Here is a 22,997-nt window from a genome sequence, read left to right on the forward strand (position 1 = left end):
TTTACGCAAATAAAAATTTGAGCAATTTTGCTCAAATCTTTATTCACGTAAAGCTGAACAATTATTCGGCGTTTTTGGAGTAAGTTGCTCAGCGTAAATAAAAATTTGTGCGATTTTGCTCCAAATTTTGTTTGCGTAGAGCGGAACAATTACTCCAAAAACGCTGAGTAAAAGTAATTGCTTATAATTATTCACCCGGCCTAGTGAGTTTTTAAAAAGCTTAAAATTTTTATAAATATCAAAACAGCGACAGAAATTTTTGCGTTTATGTCACGACAGAGATACTTATGTTATTAATGTGCTTGTAATTAGTTAGGTCTGTGCGTTTACACATTAAAGAGACTTTTTTCTTATATAAAAAAAAGATTTTATATTCAAACTTATTTTCTTCAAAATTAACTAACGGGGTGAAAAAATTATAAAAAACCTTTAATAGAAACTTAATAAAGAAAAAAAGTTATTAAGTCTGTACCCGTTTTTTTTTATTTTATAGATATTTACAGTTTTACAATAAGAAGTTGTAAAGTATATTTAAAATGCCCGCTTCGGGTACTAATATCTAAAAACTTTTAAACTTTCACTAAGTTTAGTTTGGCTAACGTGTACTTTTGAAGCCTAGATTTTTGCTGAAATTTTTCAAAATAGATTTTTTTCATATAAAAATCTGTATAGCAAAATATCTTTAAATATAGTTCGAATAAATATTTTTATTGCTCACTTTAATGTTCACTTGGGTTATGACTTCTTTTCAACCCCATGCTCCTACCCAGTGAAAAATAAAACCGCGTCACACATGGGTTCCGAGTGGGTTCCGTGTGGGATTGATGGGATTTACGTGGGACGGATTTTCCCATGTGGTATCCGTATGGAAATTTGTCACCTTAAACCCATGTGGGTAATCCCACTTGGGTTACATGTGGGAACCATATGGTATTTACACACATGGGAAATCCCACGTGGGTTTCCTGTGGGATTTGCATGGGAATTAATTTGAAAGCTGGAAACTAAAAAAAAAACTATAAAAATTTTTTTTAAATCGACATTGCATTGCGTTACGTTTATATTGTGTGAAAATATTTTATATTAATAAAGAGAATGGCAAGCAAGTATGTAAGTACCTCGAATAATGTTTATCTTTCCTTATAGAAATAAGATTAAGATTTGTGCAAATAGACGTATTATTAGGATAATATAATAGTTATTTGAATATAGATCTTGAGTTAATTATTTGCAAACAATTAACTGATGCAAGTTGAAATGTTGTCAAAAACCAATCTTGCATGCATGGGGCACTGCAGTGTCCCACAAAGAAATGCAGGTTTGAAAGTCAAAGAATTCCCAATTTTCTTTATTAAAAAAAGAAAAAAATAGGATGGGTTTCTGTAACTTTTTTTATGCTCCAAAACTTTTAACTTTAGATGTAATAAGGTCCTTAAGACTTAAGGGACTTACGAACTACATTGAGGAACAAAAACAGGATATTTACAGAAACTTTTCAATTTTTAATCTGGAGTACCACAGTGTTATTGATAATAAAGCCTCTGGGTCCAGTTTTCAAAGTAATATGATCTAAGTAATGTTTAAATAAAATAATATGCTTTAAAATGCATATAGTTATACATATAACTCCCGATAGTTAACTATATGTATAACTAGTTATACATATAATTTGTTATAAAAACTTATTTTTTAAGGTTATGCTTGAACAAATTAGTACCAATTAATTCAAATTCAAGATTTAGTTAAAGTTCAAGTTAATGTTCTTATTTATTTATTGTTTTTGTTAATTTTATATTTATTTGTTCAAATTTATCAGTTAGTACTATATTTTACTACAGTAAGAATGTTTATCGTTGTTGAACGTGATTTTATGTTGTTATTGATGTTAAATTTATTGCGTTTCAATAACTCAGATTGAATCTTAACTGAATTATTGTAAGCTTTGTAGGGGTTTGTTGTATATCAAATGGTGTTGTAAATAAAGTAAAAATAATATATATATATATATATATATATATATATATATATATATATATATATATATATATATATATATATATATAAATATAACATTAAAACAATAAAATTGATACAAAATTTCACTTTAAAACGAATACCATTAACATTGTGATGATAATATCATTAGGAAACTAGTATTTATGTATTATTATTATACTATAAATAAATAGTTTTTTAATTCATTTTATAAAATGGAGACTGACAACTGATAATTAATGGAAATAAATACAAATTATAAAAATCATGTATTATTACTAAATACTATATTAATGCTAGTCTACAAAGTTAAAATCAATTTAGAGCATTGTTATTAGTTCTTTTGTGATTCGCACTTCCACTTCTGTCTCTCAAATTTATAAAATAGGTGGTCAAAGCTTGCTCAATAGGTAGGTTCTCAGCATAACAATGCTTTTTTCTTACACTTTCTAAAGAGAAATATGGCAAATTGATTACTTATTTTACTTAAATTGTAGGGTCATCTATGCATAATGATGTCAGATGATGACCCGGTTTGTTGAACAACTTCACCCTTTATCAAACTCAGTCAATTTTTTGCTATCTCCCATTGAAAATGATATCAGTTTTTGTTATCTTATTATGATGGTATATCTGAATTGTTAATATAATATACAAAATGCATATACCATCAATTTTTTTCTGGTTCAATTATACATTTATTCTCAACAGTACTAAAAGTAAAAAAAACAAACATAAATTGTTCTTTCAGATAAGCAAGCTAATTTCTGAATTTAAATTGTTTTTCCGATGATCCTCTACAGTTTTAAGCAACAAAAGCAAGAAGTTTTTAGATCACATTGTTGGTGTAAATACCTCTAAAACCTGCTCATAGCTAGTTTTACTTTTTTTTAAATAAAATATTTTACTTTTTTTTTTAATTTAATTTTTTAATTGACATTATTTTGGTCTCAACATCCCCTTCTTATTGTCAATTATTGTTAAACTCACGCTGCTCCTCTATCTACTGGCATCATTTATGGATGATCCCATAGCCTAAATACTATATATATATATATATATATATATATATATATATATATATATATATATATATATATATATATATATATATATATATATATATATATATATATATATATATATATATATATTTATATATATATATATATATATATATTATTTTTACTTTATTTACAACACCATTTGATATACAACAAACCCTTACAAAGCTTATAATAATTCAGTTAAAATTCAATCTGAGTTATTGAAACATAAAAAATTTAACATCAATAGAAAAGTAAAGCTGTCATCTTTTAAAATGTAAAGGGTGTTGTCAAAATATGTTGATAGTAAAATTAAGTTACTAATAAAATCACGTTCAACAATGATAAATATTCTTACTGTAGTAAGAATTAGTACTTGTTAACAAATTTGAACAAATAAATATAAAATAGTGAAAAAACAATGAACAAATAACTTGAACTTGAACTAAAACTTGAATTTGAATTAATTGGTGCTAATTTGTTCAAGCATAACCTTAAAAAATAAGTTTATATAATAAATTTTATGTATAACTAGTTATACATATAGTTAACTATCAGGAGTTATATGTATAACTGCATGCATTTTAAAGCATTTTATTTAATTTATATATTACTTTAGATCGTATTACTTTGAATACTGGACCCAGAGACTTTATTCCCAATTACACTGTGGTACTCCAGATTAAAAATTTAAAAGTTTCTGTAAATATCCTGTTTTTGTTCCTCAATGTACTTCGTTAGTTCCTTAAGTTTTATGAACCTTATTATATATAAAGTTAAAAGTTTTGGAGCCTAAAAAAAGTTACAGAAACCTCCTTATCTCCCCCCTATTTTATTTTTTTTTTTAAATAAAGAAAATTTGACTTTCAAACCTGCATTTCTTTGTGGGACACTGCAGTGTCCCATGCATGCATGCTTGGTTTTTGACAACATTAGAACTTGCATCAGTCAATTGTTTGCAGATAATATACTCAAGAACTATATTCAAATATCATATGAACATGTTAGAGAATGTTCATATGATATTTGAACATCACAAATTTAATAATATTGTTGTGATATGTTATATAAATAATACCATAATAGATTATGATATGAAAATAAGATAGGATATGAAGGTAATGATCAAAGAATAAATTTACTTATAGAAATTTAGATGTTTGTTTATTAGTTTCAGAATATTATATTGTGTGACCGCGGCCTTCTATAATAACAGGCCTTAACATCGCGCAACAAAGTTGTTAAACTGAAGGCCAATTCCTAATCTGTGTTTACATTTTCATCTTTTAACATCAGACGAAAGTTTGTGTTCGCGCTTTTTTAATAAATCTTTAAAATGTGATGTGGTTTATAAATTAGATATCTTTAAAATGTGATGTGGTATATAAATTTAAAATGTGATGTGGTTTATAAATTAGATAGCCCAACATCAAGACGATAACGTTGTTATCGTCTTGATGTTGATGTAAGGTTCAAGGCGTTAACTTTGTAAGGTAATAATATTGTCAAATTAACGATAAGTTTTTTTAATAATTAAAATGCCTTTAAAATGCCGTGTACGGCATTTTGCGCGATGTCAAGGCCTGTTATTATAGAAGTCTACATCATTGAAAAAGTAGGTTTTTACATTTTTGCTTTTGTTTTTTTGTTCAACTACTTATCCTTATTGATCACTTTTTTTCAGGATTCTCCTCATGGGTTCAAGCTCATTACGCATAAACGTTAGTCATTGTAAGTAATAAATTAGGAAATAATTATTTGTGAAATATTGTAGTCATTAATGACTTCAAACTGTCTAATAATTAAAATTGCTCGACTAATAAGGTTCCTTATTAAAATTGCTCTCTTTCTCTCTCTCTCTCTCTCTCTCTCTCTCTCTCTCTCTCTCTCTCTCTCTCTCTCTCTCTCTCTCTGTCTATCTCTATCTCTCTCTCACAATCTATCTATATATATATATATAAATATATAAAAATATATATATATATATATATATATATATATATATATATATATATATATATATATATATATATATATATTTATATTTATATTTATATATATTTGTATTTATATTTTTTTTTTTTTAGAAAATGTTTGAAGAAAGTTAGAAGATACTAAAAACCTTGGTATTATACAAGCCGAAGCGATTTAATTAGTTCAATTGACAAAAAACGGCGTGTAAATCGCAAAAGAAAAAATAATATTTTTAATATTCGTTTTGGATGTATTGATTAATAGCATTTATTTTTAAATAAATTCATTTTGCAACACGTTTTTTAATTTTATAAAATTTCGTCATAATAGTTTAAGGTAAATCCCACATAGGTTATAGGTGGAAAACATCACATGTAAAAGATCAAAAATGCTACACGTTTTGATTACCGAATGGGATAAAGTAGCAAATACCAGATTAAGTTAAGCCTCTCTGAAAGCTTCGATGATTGATTTTAAATTACTATTTAAAAAATTTTTAATTTAAAAGAATTTTAAAAATTATCATAGAAGCATTCGGACTTTCATTTGTCTGGTATTGACTACTTTTATACCATTTGGATTAAAATATGTGGCATTTAAGATCTATAACATGTCGTATTTTCCACCTATATCCCATGTAGTATTTACCACATAAAACCCATGTGGGATTTACCATATGAAACCCACATGGGACAAAATAATAATCCCCATATGGGTTACATATGGTAAAAACCCACGCGTATCCCATATGGGATTTACCATATGGAATCCATGTGGGATTTACCATATGAAACCCACATGGGACAAAATAATAATCCCCACATGGGTTACATGTGGAAAAAATCCACGCGTATCCCATGTGCGCTTTTTCACTGGGTATACTGTAGTTTGATGAACTATTACCTAAAAAGCACGAAATGAACTATTATTTGCATATTTTTTGAAAAAAGTTCACCGTGCCATGGAAAAATCGATTTTGACATAAGTACTACAATGTATTCAAATGCATTTACCCAGTGAAAAAGTGCACATGGGATACGCGTGGATTTTTTCCATATGTAACCCATGTGGGGATTATTATTTTGTCCCATGTGGGTTTCATATGGTAAATCCCACATGGATTCCATATGGTAAATCCCATATGGGATACGCGTGGGTTTTTACCATATGTAACCCATATGGGGATTATTATTTTGTCCCATGTGGGTTTCATATGGTAAATCCCACATGGGTTTTATGTGGTAAATCCTACATGGGATATAGGTGGAAAATACTACATGTTATAGATCTTAAATGCCACATATTTTAATCCAAATGGTATAAAAGTAGTCAATACTAGACAAATGAAAGTCCGAATGCTTCTATGATTTTTAAAAATCTTTTAATTTAAAAATAACTTAAATAGTAATTTAAAATTAATCATCGAAGCTTTCAGAGAGGCTTAACTTAACCTGGTATTTGCTACTTTATCCCATTTGGTATTCAAAATGTGCAGCATTTTTGATCTTTTACATGTGATGTTTTCCACCTATAACCTATGTGGGATTTACCTTAAACTATTATGACGAAATTTTATAAAATTAAAAAACGTGTTGCAAAATGAATTTATTTAAAAATAAATGCTATTAATCAATACATCCAAAATGAATATTAAAAATATTATTTTTTCTTTTGCGATTTACACGCCGTTTTTTGTCGATTGAATTAATTAAATCACTTCGGCTTGCATAATACCAAGGTTTTTAGTATCTTCTAACTTTCTTCAAACATTTTCTAAAAGAAAATATAAATACAAATCTATATAAATATAAATATATATATATACATATTTATATAAATATATATATATATATATATATATATATATATATATATATATATATATATAGAGAGAGAGAGAGAGAGAGAGAGAGAGAGAGAGAGAGAGAAAGAGAGAGAGAGAGAGAGAGAGAGAGAGTGAGCAATTTTAATAAGAAACCTTATTAGTCGAGCAATTTTAATTATTAGCCAGGTTGAAGTCATTAATGACTACAGATTTCACAAAGAATCATTTCCAATCAATTCACCAAATGAACGGATCACTGTAAATCCAAACATCCAGCCTGGATCTAAGTCACTGTAGGAATCCTGAAAAGTGTTATTATAAGCTGTTAAACAAAACAAAAACAAAAGTGTAAAACCACTTTTCGAACCACACACACATGCCAGACGGTGCACAGCCACTTGCAGCTACAAAGTATCCTCAACTTTTTTCGTCACACACACGGCCTTCTATAGTAACAGGCCTTGACATCGCGCATAATGCCGTAAAAACTGAAGGCCGATTAAACTTTCACTTTTACTTATATTGATATATTTTTATATTTAGTAGGGTGTATGGGCAGCTCATGTTTTCTAATAATAATCTCTAGTAAAGACGGAAATATAAAAAGAAAACCAAAAAATTGTTAACAGATAATCATATTTTTCGTATTTCAAATTTCATTAAGAATATTTATGTACTAATAAATAGTATCAATAACAAGCAGAACCATATCAAATTATATAACTATATATTAGAAAGATAACTGTATTTTTAATTTTTTTGCTAAAAATGGTAACACTAAAAATCAACAACAATAAAAAACACCAACAAAAGTTGATTCAAAAAAGCGAAAAAAAAGTTTGATCAATATATCTCCACAGGGTAAATATTTACAAATCCAAACATATTGAGAGACATATAGGCTAATGAGAAAATAAAAAACATTACAAGTACATAGCATAATAACTTACAAAACTAATTTTCACATAAATTATGATAGCTTTAGTATTTTGGGAGTGGTAATTAGTGAGTAAATCTTTAGCAGATATTAGAATATACTCTGCATTGTTTTTTTGTGATTTTAAATTTATTTAGCAGCAATGAACTGAAACTGAGTAACACAAAATGTTCTGCATAAAGGGTCAGTAGCACCTTGAAAAAAAGCAAAATATTGACCATTAGAAAAGAGTATCAGAAGGAATTTCAAGTCCGCCTCTGTTTAGGCTATACAGATAACTTCCATATTTATAATAATAATTGGTAGAATTATCATAAATTTTTATTTCGCTTTTTTGCACGTAGCCAGCTATGTAAACTATAGCCACTAATGTAGATTTGTCAACTGAGCTTTCAAGATCATGTATATTATCCAGAAGTTCTTTTTCATCAGTAGAAATATCTCTAAAACATATGTCACAAGTATGACCATCGATACCATCAACAGGAATGTCAAGTTGTAATATCAATTTAGTATGTTGAATATTAATTTTTTCAATTACAGATTTAGCGTTTATAAAGTAAGTACCTCCAGATCCCTGTTGAAGCTTAGAAAAAGCTTTTTTCAAGTGGATCTGTTGAAAACCAACCTAATAAGACATACTTTGTTCCTTTTCTCAACAAAGTTTCTATGAGATCAATAAAGCCATAACATAAATGCGCTATTGCCTGTAGGTTTTATAAAACTTGACAGTTCAGCAATATCTCGTAGCAGTTGTAACCGTTGATCACCAACTAAGTCGATTTCTCCGCATAATTCATTTCTAAACCGAATGCCAGCACCAGGTGCTTTGACATTAACAACATTCGAAAAAAAATTATTTTTTCAATAAATACAGCAGTACCTTCAAATGCTTTATTTTCAATCTCTGGATGCGTTCTTAATGCAGCTACTGTTTCTTTGCAAAAAACAGACAAACAAAACTTTACAGATTGTCTCTCTATTGGTTTTGGATAAACTGATTTAGCTGTAAATTTAGAGAGTTTAAAAAGACTATTGCACTCAGTTTTATATAAAGTTTCTAAATCACTCCACTTAGCCAAAGCCAGTTCTTTATTGTTCAAAAATTGAAGTTCCCCAGTCTTTTTTGTCAACCAATTGTTTCGTATAGATTTTAAGAGATGCACATAATCATACAATAAATATACAGGGTGACCACAAAGTATCCGCACAGATAAAGAGCTTAATATAAAGCATGTAGAAAGTATTTGGAACACAAATTTTATTTTAAAACATTTATTGAACTATAACAATTATGATTCAAAGATTGAATTCGACTTTCTCTCCATCAGCAAAATAACAGGCCTGTAGGCGTCTCGGGAATGCTTCGACGGTGGCGAGCAAGCAGGCAGGGTCCAGAGAATCCCAAGCTTTCAGTAGTGATTTTTTTAAACTTTCAATATTTTTATGCGGCTTTTGGCATGCCTTTCCTTCTAGGACGCTCCAGACTGAGAAATCCATCGGGTTAAGATCGGGGCTCGATGGCGGCCATTGAGAAAAGTTGATAAAATCAGGAAAAGTTGCCGCACAAAGGAGAAACGCGCACCATTCTAAAAAAACCAATTTAACATAGTTTACAAAGTATATAAAGTAAAGTATATAAAGTTTATGACATAATATTAACCAAAAAACAACAAATAAATAAGAAAATACATAAGTGCTTTTATGCTTATATTTTCACAAGATGAAACCGTCTCGTGTGCGGATACTTTGTGGTCACCCTGTATACCTGATGTTGATAACCATGGTTTACTATCAACTGTTTTAAAAATTCCAAAAAATCTTTGATTTACACGGTTACCATCAGTAATTATTACCAGTGTCTTACTACTTTCAATGTTATTTATCGTATCAACAATTTGTTGACATTGAGCAAACTGAAATTCAGAGGAAAGACTTGAAACAGGTTGAGCTCTACATATAAATTCTGGACCTCCAAAAAGACATTTAATCATAAATGATAAAATTGTTTTAGCTAACTTTTCAGGGTAGTTTACTACTTGACCAAACAAAGCACCTCTTTGGTAAAGTAATGAAGCTTTGACATAGACCTAATCAATTATTAGTATGAAAGTTCTTTTCAATTCATTCAAATTCATAAAAATACTATTTATGAAACTTAGGTCCTCCATTGAGCTTATTTTTGAACTCAATCGTGTTAAAATCCTTATACTTGGTAACTTGTAGTCAATACACAAACAATCATATAAACTTCGTTGCATAGCAAAATACTCATATGCTCTACATATAATATCTGAAGTATATAAAACTTCACCAACATTAACTTTTCTCATAGCATTAAGGTGTTCGAATAGAATATTTGACTGAAGTGAACTTTCTTTATTTTTTAAAAATCTAACTGCTTCAAATAAAGCTGATTTTGTTTTTATTAACTATAATTTGTTTATAGCTAAAGATGAAATATTACAAGTTGTGCGATTATGGTTAGCTACAAATGAATAATCATTGAAAATTACTAAAATAAATAATGGAACACCAAGTTTGTACATTTTTGATTGTATGTGTAAACTTTTTTTATTAAGCTGGAAAACAATAACATCATTATTATCACTTAACAAAGATTGAATATCGTCAAATATAAGTTCATCCTCTTTTAGAAAATCATTTAACTCATCTGGTAAAATGCTTCGAAAACCGCTTGAAGTTACAGTTTTTCTAACTTTACTTGCTGGTGTTGCTAAACAACTAGGCGGAATATTTTTTTAAAAACAGATGGTGGGTTTAAAGGTTGTTGCTTCCCATATTTGCTTTCAAAAGGTGCTTCATTTGGCCAATGCAGTTGACATACTGCTGTATAGTCTGTAACAATAAAACCAGTTCTTGGGATAGCTTCACTACATCTTTTTCTCTCCTCTAGATTCTTCGGGAATTTATAAATTGATATTTTTGTTGTAGTTGAGTATTGATATTTTTGTTGTAGTTGCAATTGATATTGTAGTTGTAGTTGTATAAATTGATATTTTTGTTGTAGTTGAAATAGTTCGACTTGCAAAGAGTTACACAGCATTTTAAAGGCATTTTAATTATTAAAAAAACTTATCGTTAGCTTGACAATATTATTACCTTACAATGTTAACCCCTTGAACCTTACAACATTATCGTCTTGAAGTTGCGCTATCTAATTTATAAACCAATCAAATTTTAAAGATTTATTAAAAAAGCGTGAACACAAACTTTCGTCTAATGTTAAAAGATGAAAATGTAAACACAGTATTAGGAATTGGCCTTCAGTTTAACAACGTTGTTGCGCGATGTCAAAGGTCCTTATTATAGAAGGTCGCGGTCACACATAATATAATATTCTGAAACTAATAAACAAACATCTAAATTTCTATAAGTAAATTTATTCTTTGATCATTACCTTCATATCCTATCTTATTTTCATATCATAATCTATTATGGTATTATTTATATAACATATCACAACAATATTATTAAATTTGTGATGTTCAAATATCATATGAACATTCTCTAACATGTTCATATGATATTTGAATATAGTTCTTGAGTATATTATCTGCAAACAATTGACTGATGCAAGTTCAAATGTTGTCAAAAACCAAGCATGCATGCATGGGACACTGCAGTGTCACACAAAGAAATGCTGGTTTGAAAGTCAAATTTTCTTTATTAAAAAAAAATATTAAAATAGGGGGGAGATAGGGGAGGTTTCTGTAACTTTTTTTAGGCTCCAAAACTTTTAACTTTATATATAATAAGGTTCGTAAAACTTACTGGACTTACGAAGTACATTGAGAAACAAAAACAGGATATTTACATAAACTTTTCAATTTTTAATCTGGAGTACCACAGTGTAATTGGGAAAAAAGCAGGGATGCGGAGTCCCAAAAGGACTCTGGCTTTATATCTTTACATTTTCCAAGTCTGTAGTGTCCAGAAGCTCTAAACATGTTTGTTGACTTATTATCTACTATTATAAAAAAAATCATGAGATTTAATGACTTGAAACTTATTGTTTTTAAGCCCGGAGTCCTGGCGTCTCGGAGTCCTTGCCGCCATTATGCCTAAGGACTCCGGGCTCAAAAAAAAATTGTTCCTCTAACCTAAAAGTCTTAACTTTTTTTCCTAATAGTAGTCCATAGACTTATTTATATTTTTAGAGCTCCTGGATACCAAAAACTAGGATAAAGTAATCTTTTTGTGACTTTCAAATCCGGAGTCTTTTTTGGGACTCCGCATCCCTTGAAAAAAGTCTCTGGGTCCAGTATTCAAAGTAATACGATCTAAAGTAATATATAAATTGAAAAAAATGCTTTAAAATGCATGCAGTTATACATATAACTCCTGATAGTTAACTATAAGTATAACTAGTTATACATAAAATTTATTATATAAACTTATTTTTTAAGGTTATGCTTGAACAAATTAGTACCAATTAATTCAAATTCAAGATTTAGTTCAAGTTCAAGTTCTTATTTTTTCATTGTTTTTTCACTATTTTATATTTATTTGTTCAAATTTGTTAACTAGTACTAATTCTTACTACAGTAAGAATATTTATCATTGTTGAATGTGATTTTATAAGTAACTTAATTTTACTTTCAACATATTTTGACAACACCCTTTACATTTTAAATGATGAGGTTCCACATTTCTATTGATGTTAAATTTACTACGTTTCAATAACTGAGATTGAATTTTAACTGAATTTTTGTAAAGTTTGTAAGGGTTTATTGTATATCAAATGGTGTTGTAAATAAAGTAAAAATTATATATATATATATATATATATATATATATATATATATAATTTTTTGTTTGTTTAAAACACCATTTGATATACAACAAACCCCAACAAAGCTTACAATAATTCAGTTAAGATTCAATCTGAGTTATTGAAACGTAATAAATTTAACATCAACAGAAAAGTAAAGCTGTCATCATTTAAAATATAAAGGGTGTTGTCAAAATATGTTGAAAATAAAATTAAGTTACTAATAAAATCACGTTCAACAATGATAAACATTCTTACTGTAGTAAAAAATAGTACTAACTGATAAATTTGAACAAATAAATATAAAACTAACAAAAACAATGAATAAGAACTTTAACTTGAACTTAACCTAAATCTTGAATTTGAATTAATTGGTACTAATTTGTTCAAGCATAACCTTAAAAAATAAGTTTTTATAACAAATTATATGTATAACTAGTTATACATATAATTAACTATCAGGAGTTATATGTATAACTATATGCATTTTAAAGCATATTATTTTATTCAAACATTACTTTAGATCATATTACTTTGAAAACTGGACCCTGAGGCTTTATTCTCAATAACACTGTGGTACTCCAGATTAAAAATTTAAAAGTTTCTGTAAATATCCTGTTTTTGTTCCTCAATGTAGTTCGTAAGTCCCTTAAGTCTTAAGGACCTTATTATATCTAAAGTTAAAAGTTTTGGAGCATAAAAAAAGTTACAGAAACCCATCTCCAACCTATTTTTTTCTTTTTTTAATAAAGAAAATTGGAAATTCTTCGACTTTCAAACCTGCATTTCTTTGTGGGACACTGCAGTGTCCCATGCATGCAAGATTGGTTTTTGACAACATTTCAACTTGCATCAGTTGTTTGCAAATAATTTACTCAAGATCTATATTCAAATAACTATTATATTATCCTAATAATAAGTCTATTTGCAAAAATTTTAATCTTATTTCTATAAAGAAAGATAAACATTATTCGTGGTACTTACATACTCGCTTGCCATTCTCTATATTAATATAAAATATTTTCACACAATATAAACGTAACGCAATGCAATGTCGATTTAAAAATTTTTTATTTAGTTCTTAAAAAAAAATTTTTTTTTTAGTTTCCAGCTTTCAAATTAATTCCCATGCAAATCCCACATGAAACCCACGTGGGATTTCCCATGTGTGTAAATACCATATGGTTCCCACATGTAACCCATGTGGGATTACCCACATGGGTTTAAGGTGACAAATTTTCATACGGATACCACATGGGAAAAACCGTCCCACGTAAATCCCATCAATCCCACACGGAACCCACGCGTAACCCATGTGGGACGCGGTTTTATTTTTCACTGGGTAGAATGTCATAGTCATGTAATGCAATAAATTTTCAATCCAACAATGACTCAGACCGTTGACCCTGCTCTTGCTTGTTGCATAGAAGGAATAGAAGGTGCAATTTGTCTTAATTTTTGCATGACGAATATATTTCCTTCATTAATTTGATTGCGCGCTCTGCGCATTGATTACTTCTGGAGATCAGTAGTATGGATAACTCTCGCTGCCAGTAATTTTTCAAAGAGCTTAAAGCCTCTTTGTATGGATTTAGTACTTCAGCCAAGTTATTAAAGTCGTTTTTGTTGTACAGTTAGTCTGTAAACCAATGGTCTGCCCAGCCATACGATATAAATCGGCATACTCTCTGCAGCACTGTCCTTGTTGAAGGAATTAAAATAAAGGCCAGGATCACTAGTATAACTCTGAAATTCCACCTCACATTGCTGATGCCGGGTAATTTCTGAAACCTGATCAATGGAAAATGTCCCTTTTCCATTAAAAAAAAAATACTCGAGTGAGATGAAATAAAAATTTTAAATCATCTCTCCAGCCTGATGTTTCAAGAATTACTTCTATTCCGTTATCAAACTGTGTTTTCAGTTGTTCGTACTCCTACAACAGTTGAGATACAAATGAATATTCGATGTTCGGCGATAGTTTTCATATTCACTGTCGTCAGTCTCAGAGTCAGAATCACTGAAACCAAGATAGTAAGATGATGAGTTGGATGACCTGGTAATATTTTTTTGTCTTTTTGAGGGATGGATCGTTTCTTTACCGGCCGCTTAGCCTGTAGAGTATCCCACTGTTCCTTTACTTTCCACTTGGAAATGGTACAATCGCTTGTCCTCGGAAGATAACCATGTTCCATCCACTTTAGTAATATAAAAATTTCAATTTGGTGACTTCTTAGGAAAGTTCCGCTACCCAGTGAAAAATAAAACCGCGTCCCACATGGGTTCCGCGTGGGTTCCGTGTGGGATTTATGGGATTTATGTGGGACGGATTTTCCCATGTGGTATCCGTATGGAAATTTGTCACCTTAAACCCATGTGGGTAATCCCACATGGGTTACATGTGGGAACCATATGGTATTTACACACATGGGAAATCCCACGTGGGATTTGCATGGGAATTAATTTAAAAGCTGGAAACTAAAAAAAAACTAAAAAAAAATTTTTTAAATCGACATTGCATTGCGTTACGTTTATTTTGTGAGAAATTATTTTATATTAATAAAGAGAATGGCAAGCAAGTATGTAAGTACCGCGAATAATTTTTATCTTTCCTTATAGAAATAAGATTAAGATTTGTGCAAATAGACGTATTATTAGGATAATATTATAGTTATTTGAATATAGATCTTGAGTAAATTATTTGCAAACAATTAACTGATGCAAGTTGAAATGTTGTCAAAAACCAATCTTGCATGCATGGGACACTGCAGTGTCCCACAAAGAAATGCAGGTTTGAAAGTCAAAGAATTCCTAATTTTCTCTATTAAAAAAGAAAAAAATAGGATGGGTTTCTGTAACTTTTTTTATGCTCCAAAACTTTTAACTTTAGATATAATAAGGTCCTTAAGACTTAAGAGAATTACGAACTACATTGAGAAACAAAAACAGGATGTTTACAGAAACTTTTCAATTTTTAATCTGGAGTACCACAGTGTTATTGATAATAAAGCTTCTGGATCCAGTTTTCAAAGTAATATGATCTAAGTAATGTTTAAATAAAATAATATGCTTTAAAATGCATATAGTTATACATATAACTCCTGATAGTTAATTATATGTATAACTATTTATACATATAATTTGTTATAAAAACTTATTTTTTAAGGTTATGCTTGAATAAATTAGTACCAATTAATTCAAATTCAAGATTTAGTTAAAGTTCAAGTTAATGTTTTTATTTATTCATTGTTTTTGTTAATTTTATATTTATTTGTTCAAATTTATCAGTTAGTACTATATTTTACTACAGTAAGAATGTTTATCATTGTTGAACGTGATTTTATGTTGTTATTGATGTTAAATTTATTACGTTTCAATAACTCAGATCGAATCTTAACTGAATTATTGAAAGCTTTGTATATATATATATATATATATATATAGATATATGTATATATATATATATATATATATATATATATATATATATATATATATACATATATATATATATATATATATATATATATATATATATATATATATATATATATATATATATATATATTATATATATATATATATGTATATAAATATAACATTAAAACAATAAAATTGATACAAAATTTCACTTTAAAATGAATACCATTAACATTGTGATGATAATAGCATTAGGAAACTAGTATTTATGTATTATTATTATTCTATAAATAAATAGTTTTTTAATTCATTTTATAAAATGGAGACTGACAACTGATAATTAATGGAAATAAATACAAATCATAAAAATCATGTAAACTTCATTTATTATTACTAAATACTATATTAATGTTAGTCTACAAAGTTAAAATCAATTTAGAGCATTGTTATTAGTTCTTTTGCGATTCGCACTTCCACTTCTGTCTCTCAAATTTATAAAATAGGTGGTCAAAGCTTGCTCAATAGGTTGGTTCTCAGCATAACAATTTTTCTTTTTTCTTACACTTTCTAAAGAGAAATATAGCAAATTGATTACTTATTTTACCTAAATCGTAGGGTCATCTATGCATAATGATGTCGGATGATGACCCGGTTTATTGAACAACTTCACCCTTTATCAAACTCAGTCAATTTTTTGCCATCTCCCATTGAAAATGATGTCAGTTTTTGTTATCGTATAATGATGGTATATCTGAATTGTTAATATAATATAAAAAATGCATATACCATCAATTTTTTTCTGGTTCAATTATACGTTTATTCTCAACAGTACTAAAAGTAAAAAAAAAAAAAAACATAAATTGTTCTTTCAGATAAGCAAGCTAATTTCTGAATTTAAATTGTTTTTCCTACGATCCTCTACTGTTTTAAGCAACAAAAGCAAGAAGTTTTTAGACCACATTGTTGGTGTAAATACCTCTAAAACCTGCTCATAGCTAGCATAAATTGTTTTACTTTTTTTTAAAATAAAATATTTTACTTTTTTTTTTAATTCAATTTTTTAATTGACATTATTTTGGTCTCAACATCTCCTCCCCATTGTCAATTATTGTTAAACTCACACTGCCCCTCTATCTACTGGCATCATTTATGGATGATCCCATAGCCTAAATACTATATATATATATATATATATATATATATATATATTATTTTTACTTTATTTACAACACCATTTGAGATACAACAAACCCTTACAAAGCTTACAATAATTCAATCTGAGTTATTGAAACGTAATAAATTTAACATCAATAGAAAAGTAAAGCTGTCATCATTTAAAATGTAAAGGGTGTTGTCAAAATACGTTGAAAGTAAAATTAAGCTACTAATAAAATCACGTTCAGCAATGATAAATATTCTTACTGTAGTAAGAATTAGTACTAGTTAACAAATTTGAACAAATAAGTATAAAATAGTGAAAAAACAATGAACAAATAACTTGAACTAAATCTTGAATTTGAATTAATTGGTTCTAATTTGTTCAAGCATAACCTTAAAAAATAAGTTTATATAATAAATTTTATGTATAACTAGTTATACATCTAGTTAACTATCAGGAGTTCTATGTATAACTGCATGCATTTTAAAGCATTTTATTTAATTTATATATTACTTTAGATTATATTACTTTGAATACTGGACCCAGAGACTTTATTCCCAATTACACTGTGGTACTCCAGATTAAAAATTTAAAAGTTTCTGTAAATATCCTGTTTTTGTTCCTCAATGCACTTCGTAAGTCCCTTAAGTTTTACGAACCTTATTAATTATAAAGTTAAAAGTTTTGGAGCCTAAAAAAAGTTACAGAAACTTCCCTATCTCCCCCCTATTTTAATTTTTTTTTAATAAAGAAAATTTGACTTTTAAACCAGCATTTTTTTGTGGGACACTGCAGTGTCCCATGCATGCATGCTTGGTTTTTGACAACATTTGAACTTGCATCAGTCAATTGTTTGCAGATAATATACTCAAGAACTATATTCAAATATCATATGAACATGTTAGAGAATGTTCATATGATATTTGAACATCACAAATTTAATAATATTGTTGTGATATGTTATATAAATAATTCCATAATAGATTATGATATGAAAATAAGATAGGATATGAAGGCAATGATCAAAGAACAAATTTACTTATAGAAATTTAGATGTTTGTTTATTAGTTTCAGAATATTATATTATGTGTGACCGCGGCCTTCTATAATAACAGGCATTGACATCGCGCAACAAATATGTTAAACTGAAGGCCAATTCCTAATACTGTGTTTTACATTTTCATCTTTTAACATTAGACGAAAGTTTGTGCTTTTTTAATAAGTCTTTAAAATGTGTTTGGTTTATAAATTAGATAGCCCAACATCAAGACGATAATGTTGTAAGGTTCAAGGCATTAACATTGTAAGGTAATAATATTGTCAAACTAACGATAAGTTTTTTTAATTATTAAAATGCCTTGAAAATGCCTTTAAAATGCTGTGTATCTCTTTGCAAGTCGAACTATCTCAACTACAACAAAAATATCAATTTATACAACTACAACTGCATTATCAATTACAACTACAACAAAAATATCAATACTCAACTACGACAAAAATATCAATTTATAAATTCCCGAAGAATCTAGAGGAGAGAAAAAGATGTAGTGAAGCTATCCCAAGAACTGGTTTTATTGTTACAGACTATACAGCATTATGTCAACTGCATTGGCCAAATGAAGCACCTTTTGAAAGCAAATATGGGAAGCAACGACCTTTAAACCCACCATCTGTTTTTAAAATATTCCGCCTAGTTGTTTAGCCACACCAGCAAGTAAAGTTAGAAAAATGTAACTTCAAGCGGTTTTCGAAGCATTTTACCAGATGAGTTAAATGATTTTCTAAAAGAGGATGAAATTATATTTGACGATATTCAATCTTTGTTAAGTGATAATAACGATGTTATTGTTTTCCAGCTTAATAAAAAAAGTTTACACATACAATCAAAAATGTACAAACTTGGTGTTCCATTATTTATTTTAGTAATTTTCAATGATTATTCATTTGTAGCTAACCATAATGGCACAACTTGTAATATTTCATATTTAGCTGTAAACAAATTAAAGTTAATAAAAACAAAATCAGCTTTATTTGAAGCAGTTAGATTTTTAAAAAATAAAGAAAGTTCGCTTCAGTCAAATATTCTATTTGAACACCTTAATGCTATGAGAAAAGTTAATATTGGTGAAGTTTTATATACTTCAGATATTATATGTAGAGCATATGAGTATTTTGCTATGTGACGAAGTTTGTATGATTGTTTTATATGTATTGACTACAAGTTGCCAAGTTTATATGTATTGACTACAAGTTGCCAAGTATAAGGACTTTAACCCTGCTGAGATATATTGATAAAACTTTTTTTTTGCTTGAATCAACTTTTGTTGGTGTTTTTTATTGTTGGTGATTTTTATTGTTACCATTTTTAGCAAAAAAAATTAAAAATACAGTTATCTTTCTAATATATAAATATATACTTTGTTATGGTTCTGCTTGTTATTGATACTATTTAATATTACATAAATATTCTTAATGAAATTTGAAATACGAAAAGCATGATTATCTTTTAACAATTTTTTGGTTTTCTTTTTATATTTCCGTTTTTACTAGAGATTATTATTAAAAAACATAGACTGCCATTACACCCTACCTAATATAAAAATATATCAACATAAGTAAAAGTGAAAGTTTAATCGGCCTTCAGTTTTTACGGCATTTTGCGCGATGTCAAGGCCTGTTATTATAGAAGTCTACATCATTGAAAAAGTAGGTTTTTACATTTTTGTTTTTGTTTTTTTGTTTAACTACTTATCCTTATTGATCACTTTTTTTCAAGATTCTCCTCAGGGGTTCAAGCTCATTACGCATAATATGTGTTCAATTACGCATAATACGTTAGTCATTGTAAGTAATAAATTAGGAAATAATTATTTGTGAAATATTGTAGTTATTAATGACTTCAAACTGGCTAATAATTAAAATTGCTTGACTAATAAGGTTCCTTATTAAAATTGCTCTCTCTCTCTCTCTCTCTCTCTCTCTCTCTCTCTCTCTCTCTCTCACACCATATATATATACAGGGTGTTCGGGATAAATTTGACATATTTATAATTGATTATATTTTTTTGTAGATTAGAGGTATTAATACACACTACAGGTCATTTAAAAGTTTGAACCCTTCTTCATTCATATACAAGATGTCAGAAAGGATGGATGACTGGAACCCACCTGAATCATGGAAGAGAATAACTTGCATCATGATGATTCGTGCCGGCCATCAAAATAAGGATATTATGACTGCTGCCCAATGCTCCCTGAACACTGTAAAAACAATCAGGTATGAACTAGAGACTTGCAATGGTGACTACGAGGATGTAGTAAGAAGAAAGATCCCTAGCAGACGATCTGATTGCGTTCGTACAGCAGAATTCCTCGCAAGTCTTCAGGAACAGGTGTTGAAGAATCCTCTACTATGAAGCTTGCACTCAATGAATACATTCGCTACTACTCATACAAGCATCCAGAGGATGCAACATTAATTTCACGTGACAAAACCCGAATTCCAATGCCAGGGTTCTTCAACACCTGTTCCTGCAGACTTGCGAGGAATTCTGCTGTACGAACGCAATCAGATCGTCTGCTAGGGATCTTTCTTCTTACTACATCCTCGTAATCACCATTGCAAGTCTCTAGTTCATACCTGATTGTTTTTACTGTGTTCAGGGAGCATTGGGCAGCAGTCATAATATCCTTATTTTAATGGCCGGCACGAATCATGATGGTGCAAGTTATTCTCTTCCATGATTCAGGTGGGTTCCAGTCATCCATCCTTTCTGACATCTTGTATATGAATGAAGAAGGGTTCAAACTTTTAAATGACCTGTAGTGTGTATTAATACCTCTAATCTACAAAAAAATATAATCAACTATAAATATGTCAAATTCATCCCGAACACCCTGTATATATATATATATATATATATATATATATATATATATATATATATATATATATATATATTTATATATAATTGTATTTATATTTTTTTTTTTTAGAAAATGTTTGAAGAAAGTTAGAAGATACTAAAAACCTTGGTATTATACAAGCCGAAGCGATTTAATTAATTCAATTGACAAAAAACGGCGTGTAAATCGCAAAAGAAAAAATAATATTTTTAATATTCGTTTTGGATGTATTGATTAGTAGCATTTATTTTTAAATAAATTTATTTTGCAACACGTTTTTTAATTTTATAAAATTTTGTCATAATAGTTTAAGGTAAATCCCACATAGGTTATAGGTGGAAAACATCACATGTAAAAGATCAAAAATGCTACACGTTTTGAATACCAAATGGGATAAAGTAGCAAATACCAGATTAAGTTCGGCCTCTCTGAAAGCTTCGATGATTAATTTTAAATTACTATTTAAGTAATTTTTAAATTAAAAGAATTTTAAAAACTATCATAGAAGCATTCGGACTTTCATTTGTCTAGTATTGACTACTTTTATACCATTTGGATTAAAATATGTGGCATTTAAGATCTATAACATGTAGTATTTTCCACCTATTATCCCATGTAGGATTTACCACATAAAACCCATGTGGGATTTACCATATGAAACCCACATGGGACAAAATAATAATCCCCGTATGGGTTACATATGGTAAAAACCCACGCGTATCCCATATGGGATTTACCATATGGAATCCATGTGGGATTTACCATATGAAACCCACATGGGACAAAATAATAATCCCCACATGGGTTACATGTGGAAAAAATCCACGCGTATCCCATGTGCGCTTTTTCACTGGGTATTCGCTCCTTTCTTCTTTTGGTTTTTGGTCTAAGGAAATGGTAGCGTCCGATAATTTGCTTTTTGCACTTTCTTCCAGTGAATATTCTTCCAAAGGGGCCATTCTTCTTCATTTATGAGAGTCTTCAAATTTTACCAGATTATTGGTCCAGACATCCTTGTTCTTTTTTTTTTTTTTTTTTTTAATTTATTTTTTTTAGGTGCCCCAAGAAGTCCTTACGGTCTTTTCACAGAGCATCGTGGATAAGCATTTAATTAAAAGTTTACGTCTCCTTCTTAACCGATGCTGCAAAACTTGTCCAGAGGTAGAGTTTGAACCACAGATCCTTTGTTTCTAAGGCAAGTACGCTATCGCTGCGCCACGGTAAATAAATGACGATTCGTAATTTTAATTGCGGGGTGACTTTTTTTTAGAACCTAGAGGATTTAAACATGTTTTTAATGTTTTCTAATAAATGTTCATCGATTTCTGATACATGAAATTTTTTTTTTGAAAAGTCAAAAAGTCATAGGGTAAAGTGACCATATTCCAGCCGCATCTTTACAAAATTGTGTCTACAGACATATTAACAAAAAGGTCCATATGAAGATTATATATTTCTAGAAAGATAAATCTTTCAGCATTTAGGATATAATTACAGCAGTTATTTTAAATGAAATTTTTTTGAAAAAACAACAATTACAAAAAGTATATAAACTAGACCAAATACAGCCACTTTGACCAAATTTTAGCCAGGCGTATGCGGAATGAACCTAAATACAGCCAATATAAAAAAACAAACAAGCTTTTTACTAATACTTTTATGGGTTGGCATTTAAAATATTTAAAAATTAATTGTATTACTAAATATTGAATCAATAATTTATTTAATCCTACAAATTTAGCAGTTGACAGATAAACAATAAATAAAACAGCTTTAGCAAAATTGAACTTAAAGTTTATTTAATCTAAAGTTAAAATGAACATGTTCTTAAACATCAGTTTTAGAAAACGATTGCTTAACTTAATACGAAGCATTCATCAATAAATAAACTTGCCTAAGCTTAATAAAGATGCCTAAACCTTAAAAAAAATATGTTTTCA

General features: G+C 28.8%; 1 long non-coding RNA gene across 1 annotated transcript; it reads left to right on the plus strand.

Moving 5' to 3' along the window:
• Positions 1 to 901: 901 nt before the first annotated feature.
• On the plus strand, positions 902 to 5,311 carry LOC136086698 (uncharacterized). The gene is made up of 3 exons (XR_010641523.1): positions 902 to 1,110; positions 4,726 to 4,772; positions 5,129 to 5,311. It is a non-coding gene; the product is annotated as an uncharacterized LOC136086698 (long non-coding RNA).
• Positions 5,312 to 22,997: the final 17,686 nt, after the last annotated feature.

Source organism: Hydra vulgaris, chromosome 11, assembly GCF_038396675.1.
Source record: "Hydra vulgaris chromosome 11, alternate assembly HydraT2T_AEP".
In the NCBI taxonomy this organism is placed as follows: Eukaryota; Metazoa; Cnidaria; class Hydrozoa; order Anthoathecata; family Hydridae; genus Hydra; species Hydra vulgaris.